The 7,665-nt window shown below is 41.5% G+C and overlaps 1 pseudogene; it reads left to right on the forward strand.

The window, feature by feature from the left end:
- Window positions 1–386: 386 nt before the first annotated feature.
- On the forward strand, window positions 387–1,325 carry LOC113930927 (annotated as a pseudogene).
- Window positions 1,326–7,665: the final 6,340 nt, after the last annotated feature.

Raw genomic sequence — 7,665 nt, forward strand, 5'->3', positions numbered from 1 at the left:
CATGAGAGTTTCCATTTCTGCATGTACTGACGTACGTCGAGAGAATTTCGAGCAGAGCCTAAGTTGTATCTTAGTTGTAAAGTGGAAATGTCACTGAAATACTGCATCATGTCTTGGGGGCCTGAGAAAGTTACTATTCCCAAGATTGCTTAATTCACCGTGAGTTAGTTTATTTATTAGAATAAACTTTATCACTCATTGCTAAAACATTAACTAGAATAATGCATCTTAATTGAGGGGGTCTTTTTGGGGGAGGGGTTTGGTTTTTTTTGTTTTTACCTTCCATGTTCAGGAAAAAGAAAGGATGTTATGACCGACTAACAGAATTATTATCAGAGATTTATTTCTAAAACCATCTTTCAGCTCTGCCTCCAGGTTCTGAGAAGATGGCGAAGATCTCAGGGCTTTACGATGTCACTTGGGAAGAAATGTGAGATAAAATGAGAAAATGGAGAGAAGAAAACTCACAAAACACTGAGCAAATTGTGGAAGTTGGAGAGGAATTAATTAATGAATATGCTTCTAAGCTTGGAGATGATATTTAGATCATATATGAGCAAGTGATGATTGCAGCCCTAGACTATGGTCGAGATGACTTGGCATTGTTTCGTCTTCAGGAGTTGAGAAGACAGTTCCCTGGCAGTCACAGAGTCCAGAGACTAACTGGCATGAGACTTGAAGCCATGGAAAGATATGATGATGCTATACAACTATATGATAGAATTTTATAAGAAGATCCAACTAACACTGCTGCAAGAAAGTGTAAGGTTGCCGTTCGAAAAGCCCAGGGGAAAAATGTGGAGGTCATTCAGGAAGTGAATGAGTATCTGGAACAATTTGTTGGGGACCAAGAAGCTTGGCATGAACTTGCAGAACTTTGTATCAGTGAACATGACTATGCTAAAGCAGCCTTTTTAGAGGAGCTAATGATGACTAACCCACACAACCACTTATACTGTTAGCAGTATGCTGAAGTTAAATATACCCAAGGTGGACTTGGAAACCTCGAACTTTCAAGAAAGTATTTTGCTCAGGCACTGAAACTGAACAACAGAAATATGAGAGTTTTGTTTGGGCTTTACATGTCGGCAAGTCATATTGCTTCTAATCCAAAAGCAAGTGCAAAAACAAAAAAGGACAACATGAAATATGCTAGTTGGGCAGGTAGTCAAATAAACAGAGCTTATCAGTTTGCAGGTCAAAGTAAGAAAGAAACCAAATATTCTCTTAAGGCAGTCGAAGACATGTTGGAAACACTGCAGATCACCCCGTCTTAAGGTTTCAAACTCATTCACATTACATTTCACAACTGCACAATTGAACTTACTGGCCTGTGACTTATTTACTAAATGCCTAGTGCTATTTATATACTAATTTTTTGTTAAGAGGGCAATTGTAAAGAATGTTTATATAAACCTAAAAATGCCTTGTATTGCTAAGCAGGAAGATGGAGAAAGTCCACGGAAGAGAGATTTAACAAGATTCATATTGATTGTACATCATTCTCTTCATATCACACATATATAGCTTCTGTTAAACCATAACCTGATGTAGAAATCCCATAAATAAATCATCTGATTTATTAAACTTGCATTTGAAGATTAAAAAATAAATAAATAAATAAATAAATGCATCTTTCAGGTACCATAATGTGTCAGTGCGGAGTATTCTCCAATAGTAGACAATGAAAATATATTACCGTTATTAGGGGGAAACATAACACTTTATTTTTAAATGCACAGGATAAATCTTTACTACTTGAGGTAAAACTATGCTACAACATATACATCTCAAATCTCAGTGGCTTAGAAAAACTGGAAATTTCTTTCTCTTTCATGCAAGGTCCAAAAAGGGTGTTTCTGACAGGTGGGTGACATTCCTCCAAGTGCCAATTCTGGTTACCTTGTTTTCTTCTAACTTGTGGCTCTGCCATTTTCAACATATGGCCTCCAAGGTCATGGGTAATAGGAAAGAATTCAAAGGATGGTACTTGGAGGATTGTAACAGACCAGGCTTGGAATTCATCCACTTCACTTCTGTATGCATTTCATTGGTTAGGATATAGTCACATGGCCACACCAAACTTCAAAGGGCAGCTGGGAAATGTGGGTGCTCAAGAGGCAGAAGACAGGGGTTTGTTCAACAGCCAGCCAATCTACACCAAGAAGGTCCGATTTTCTGTGTCCCCTTTATCAACTCCTGGAGGTCTAGTCTGTGAATAGCTGTGATCATAATTATGAACCCAGCGGCACCTAGATGGTTCAGGCATCAAGTGTCTACCTTCGGCTCAGGTCATGATCCCAGGGTCCTGGGATCGAGCCCCGCGCTCCCCGCTCGGCAGGGAGCCTGCTTCTCCCTCTCCCTCTGTCTGTTGCTCTGCCTACTTGTGCTCTCTCTGTCAAATAAATAAAATCTAAAAAAATAAAAAAATAAAAAATAATAATTATGAACCTGTACTACAAGACTTAATTGCCAAAACAAACACCTAGTTGAATGAATGTATGGTGCTTACAAAAGCATGAAAACTAAAGATTGAAAACAGAATGATTTTCTTAAGTTCATCCTGAGCTGGATAAAAATTAAATAAAAATATACTTGTGAAACTGCTTCAAAGCATACAGTGGACCAAAAATCAAAATGGCTGCACTAATGCTTCAGTGAAGCTCAGTTTTTAAAGTAACCTTTTTCTTCACTTCCACAAACCTCCCCTCCTCCCTTCTTAGCCTTCTGTTTCAGGTACCACCCTGAAAACAACTAAGGAGGCTGGCAACACATATACAATCCCTGTCGAAACCGGCTAGACCCCGTATTTCCCTGTAAAACACCCCAGCCCCTTCCTCCTGGAAGGCTCGCAGTTTTTGAAGGCCACTGCCTGCTGCAGCCTCCTTTGCCTGGCAAAGCAACAAAGCGATTGTTCCTCTTTATCCCAGACTCCATCTTCGTATTATATTTTGGTTCTGAAGCACGGAGGTTGGCTTCCAACACTTGTTTATTGAGATTTGCAGTTAATTCGGGTTTTGCTGTTATTATAATGCAGAAAGCTGTTACTTTAATTCATGCCTGAAAAATCGGAAGAGTTGATTTGTACCATGGATACTCAAATGCTATGGCAGAAATACACGTCGCCTACTGCTTGACAAAGGCAGCCTGCCCCAAGAAAATCAGCCAGGTGGAGGCAATTAACGGGATTGTGGCTGAGTGATTCAGCTGGGGGTGGGGACTCACAGCACCCAGGAGAGAAGGGGCAGCGTAGGAGTGCAGTTGTGTGATTAAACCTGCAAATTAGCTGGCTAGTCCTGGAACAGTCAATCTGAAGGCTTTTGGGGTACGTGTAGAGCCTGCGTTTTATGGAAAAAAAGAGAAGTAGAGAAGCAGCCATTACATAGCAATACCAGATGGAGTGAGCAAAGGTGGGACAGAACTATGTCTTTTTTGGTCTGTGTCTCATGGGTGGTGTAGGGGCCAAGGGCAAGCTGCCCCAACATGGGCCACTTTGGCATGAAGGTTATTTTGAGTTAAATGCAAGCAGATTCAGGAAGAGCTCTTTATCTCCCTCTCAACTGCCTGAAAAGAGTTGAGATAGAGGACCTGCTCCAGGAAGACAGCCGTTGCCATAACTACACTGTGATATGAACTACGCACGATAGGGATGAAGCTAGCAAGACCTTTTTGATCAAAGTTCTCTATGTCCCATTGTTTCTGAGTGGCCCAGCAAACATTTGCTTATCAAACATTTATTCTTCATCCTGTAAACTGCATTCCTTCCCCTTGAAGTCCCAGATGCCTACTTCCTTCTCCTTAATTCAGGATGACATACATACTTCATTCCGTCTGTCTTTGGAATTTCATGGCTGTGTGCATTCCTTGTAAGCATAAAATTAAATTTCTCCTGTTGATCTGTCTCATGTCAATTTGATTCTTAGTCTAGGAAGAAGGACCTAGGAGAGCAGAGGAAATTCTTCCTCCCCGACAGTAGCATATCCTCTGAGTTCCTAAAGCTGCAAACACCTCTTTGTTTATGATGGTCAGGAAATCTCATGGACTGTACTTAAATGGAGGGAAGCATTTGGCAAGCCATCTTATTTCCTCTTGTAGTGTCATCTCCAGATGCCTTTGTGTGAGGTGAGTTAATAAGGCAGCCTTTCCTAAAAGAGGAAGCACATAATAACCACCACCATCACTGAGCACACAGCACAGAGCAGGTGCCTGCTAGGCACGTACACATGATGTCCCCATTGGGGATGGTGATTGTTTTTGAAAGAAACTAGCTTGCTAATTTTCTTTTTAATTTTTTTTTCTGATTGTGCTAAATGAGTGAGATATGTCAAATCACACCAAACAGCAGCAATTTTGGAATGATAGCCCTCTTCCTTCTCTAAAAGTGATGGGATGTGGTTTGCAAAAGACAGATATATTCAGAAATACAAAAATTAAACTTGCTCAGGGGCGCCTGGGTGGCTTAGTCGGTTAAGCGTCTGCCTTTGGCTCAGGTCATGATCTCAGGGTCCTGGGATCGAGCTCCGTCTGCCTTTGGCTCAGGTCATGATCTCAGGGTCCTGGGATCGAGCTCCGCATCCGGCTCCCCACTCAGCGGGGAGCCTGCTTCTCCCTCTCCCTCTGCCCCTCCCCACTCGTGCTCTCTCTCTCTCAGATAAATAACATCTTTTTAAAAAATCAAACTTGTTCATAAGAATATTAAAATAATTCAATTTGAACTAAGCACTAGAGTTATTTTCTAAAGAATTCATCCATGACTGAAAAACAGTGAGGAAAGTTATTGCTCTCCCAGGCACACAAATCTGGGAAGTCACTTTGGGAAATGGTATGTGTGAAGGTGCAAAGAAGGGAGAAAGCATTGCATTTTGAGGGTATGACTCTCAATGAGTATGGCTGGCTTGTAACATGTAAAGGGACAGGTTGGGGGAAATGATTCAGAAGCCAGAGCACAGAAGCTGCTAAGTCCAGGCTAAAAGGTTAGGTTTTCCCTCATAGGCAGTGGAGAGGTGTTAAAGAATTTTGAGCGAGATCTGAAAAAAATGGGGAAATCACTTGTCTAAATGATCAAATCCCCTGCATGCTTTTATACCAGGCTTCACTCTCAAATGAAGAAGAGAAAGTCCTGTAAAAACTCTGTCTTGTACAGAAACAAAGGACAGTAGAGTGGGTTTGTGTCTATATAGTTAATTCTGTTGGTTTGAAAATGTGCCAATTACATGTGCACAAATCTCAGGAGAGCCCAGAGGCTTGTGGGATGCATGGAGTACAGACTACAATAGAGAGGGGCATTAACCCAGGAAGCCTTAAATACGACAGGTAGGGGAAATGGTAGGGAGAAAATTTTCGGTCTGTTCATTGACAAAACTGTTAAAATGTCTACCCTCGAGTCATGAACTTCTCCAGGGGACTCTGACAGGTTTCTTAATCCTTGGCCACAAGGGAAGACCATTTTATTTATTTATTTTTTTAAGATTTTATTTATTTATTTGAGAGACAGACAGAGACAGATAAAGAGAGCACGAGCAGGGGAGGGGAAGAGGGAGAGGGAGAAGCAGGCTCCCCTCTGAGCGAGGAGCCTGAGGTGGGGCTCAGTCCCAGGACACCTGAGATCATGACTTGAGCCAAAGGCAGACGCTCAACTGACTGAGCCACCCAGGAGCCCCAGGGAAGACCATTTTTAAAGTGAAGGTCATCCTGTACCCTTGCTGGCTGGAGAGAATGGACATGCAGATTTAAAAGTTTTTAGGAGCTAACTGTGATGGTTATCCAAAAATGCCCACGTGGCATGACCCAGGCTCCTGCTGGAGTGTGCAGGTGGAAGAATAAAGGGAACAATTAAGAATGGTCCCACCTCTAGGGAGGGGTCATGTACTGTCACTGTCACTTTCATAGAGGCAGACATATGGAGAACATATTTAAGGATGGTCTTGCTTCTAAATTGGTGTCATCCATTGTCATGGTCACTCTTAAGCTGAACGGAGAAGAAAATTATGCCCACAGCATTTGCTAAATAAGGACAAAGAAAATTATCATGCAATTCATCTACTCTCTCTGGCTGTCATGCGCGGCCCCTTTCCAACCCAGCAAATAGATTTGTTATCTATCACGCAGGCAGTACCTTGAACTTCGTAAATCGGAATGCTAAGACTTTTTCTGTCACTTTAACATCTTTAAAAAGAATGAATATATCACTCTTCTAATTTTTTCCCTGAGCCTAGAATTTTAAAATTGAAATCAATACAAGAGAAAAAAAAAAATCACATTTAAATGGGGGTGGAAAGATTAGAACATGAGAGGAAATTATACCACAGCCAGAGATGCGCTCTGGTTGACCCTCTGCTATGCCCTTCAACGACAGGATGTGGGCTTGGGGTCCTCCAGCATACCCAGTGCTATTCTGTGCTGGAATAGTTTTTCAAAGGCAATTCCTGTCTGCTGGAAACCACTCTCTCTCACGTAACAACAAATCCACATTCAACTACACTGCAAATTCGTTCTAAATCTTATGGTTGTTATTTACCAAGGTTTTCAAATATTTGGATATATGACATTGACAAAGAGCTTGTGCTGTGTTGTTGTTGTTGTCTTTCCTCCAACCTCAAGGTAAACTCTTGTTCCTGATCATGAATTCATTTCAAAATGTTCAGATCCCGGAATAATCCAATTTGTGGTATGGATGTGTGCGTATTTGAAGGAAGTGGAACTGGTAGAAGAAAACAAACTGGGATCAAGGATAGAATTATCCACATGAAATTTTATTTATTTTTTTATTAATTCTATTTTATTATGTTGTTAGTCACATACATTACAACATTAGTTTTTGATGTAGTGTTCCATGATTCATTGTTTGCGTATAACACCCAGTGCTCCACGCAGAACGTGCCCTCCTTAATACCCGTCACCGGGCTAACCCATCCCCCCACCCCCCTCCCCTCTAGAACCCTCAGTTTGTTTCTCAGAGTCCATAGTCTTTCATGGTTCATCTCCCCCTCCGGTTTCCCCCCTTCATTTTTCCCTTCCTACTATCTTTTTTTTTTTTTAACATACAATGTATTATTTGTTTCAGAGGTACAGGTCTGTGATTCATCAGTCTTACACAATCCACAGTGCTCACCATAGCACATACCCTTCCCAATGTCCATCACCCAGCCCCCCCATCCCTCCCACCCCCCCACCACTCCAGCAACCCTCAGTTTGTTTCCTGAGATTAAGAGTCTCTTATGGTCTGTCTCCCTCTCTGGTTTCATCTTGTTTCATTTTTTCCTCCCTTCCCCTATGATCCTCCATCTTGTTTCTCAAATTCCTCACATCAGTGAGATCATATGATACTTGTCTTTCTCTGATTGACTTATTTCGCTTAGCATAATACCCTCCAGTTCCATCCACGTCATTGCAAATGGTAAGATTTTTTTGATGGCTGCATAATATTCCATTGTGTATATATACACCACATCTTCTTTATCCATTCATCTGTTGATGGACATCTTGGCTCTTTCCATAGCTTTGCTATTGTGGACATTGCTGCTATAAACATTGGGGTGCATGCACCCTTCAGATCACTACATTTGTATCTTTGGGGTAAATACCCAGCAGTGCAATTGCTGGATCGTATGGTAGCTCTATTTTCAACTTTTTGAAGAACTTCCATACTGTTTTCCAGAGTGGTTG

This window comes from Zalophus californianus, chromosome X (assembly GCF_009762305.2).
Source record: "Zalophus californianus isolate mZalCal1 chromosome X, mZalCal1.pri.v2, whole genome shotgun sequence".
Taxonomy (NCBI): domain Eukaryota; kingdom Metazoa; phylum Chordata; class Mammalia; order Carnivora; family Otariidae; genus Zalophus; species Zalophus californianus.